Source organism: Anneissia japonica, unplaced genomic scaffold (genome assembly GCF_011630105.1).
Source record: "Anneissia japonica isolate Jap-2015-1 unplaced genomic scaffold, ASM1163010v1 scaffold4326_len33496_cov203, whole genome shotgun sequence".
NCBI classification, from domain to species: Eukaryota; Metazoa; Echinodermata; class Crinoidea; order Comatulida; family Comatulidae; genus Anneissia; species Anneissia japonica.
Window position 1 is genome coordinate 1 of NW_022684998.1, and position 500 is coordinate 500.

Sequence of the window (500 nt, forward strand, 5' to 3'; positions counted from 1 at the left end):
TACGGCCATACTACGTTGAAAACACCAGTTCTCGTCCGATCACCGAATTTAAGCAACGTCGGGCCTGGTTAGTACTTGGATGGGTGACCGCCTGGGAACACCGGGTGTTGTAGACTTTTTACATTTTCCCCCCAAATTCTAAAGTAGGGGTGCGTGAGAGTCCACACGACCTCGGGCCCACATAAATGGGGCTGAGTTGCAAACATTTTGAGAATATGGACCTCTAAGTGCCAGGAAATTGCACTCTCATACTTTAATCATACAGGTACTATATGTTCATATCAACAATACGCAATTAATTCGTTGGTGTTAGGCCGTTTCGAGGGTCGTTTGAACAAAAAGGCAGTCTTCTTCTGTCTAAAGCATCCTAGTTAGGGTGCAGGTCAACTCGGCCACAAGTCAACTCGGCCACAGTCAACTCGGCCACAAGTCAACTCGGCCACAAATCAACTCGGCCACAAAAAGTTCGGCTGCAGTCAACTCGGCCACAAGTCAACTCG

The 500-nt window shown here is 48.0% G+C and overlaps 1 pseudogene; it reads left to right on the forward strand.

Moving 5' to 3' along the window:
- Window positions 1-116, forward strand: LOC117108218 (annotated as a pseudogene; the record flags this gene model as incomplete).
- Window positions 117-500: the final 384 nt, after the last annotated feature.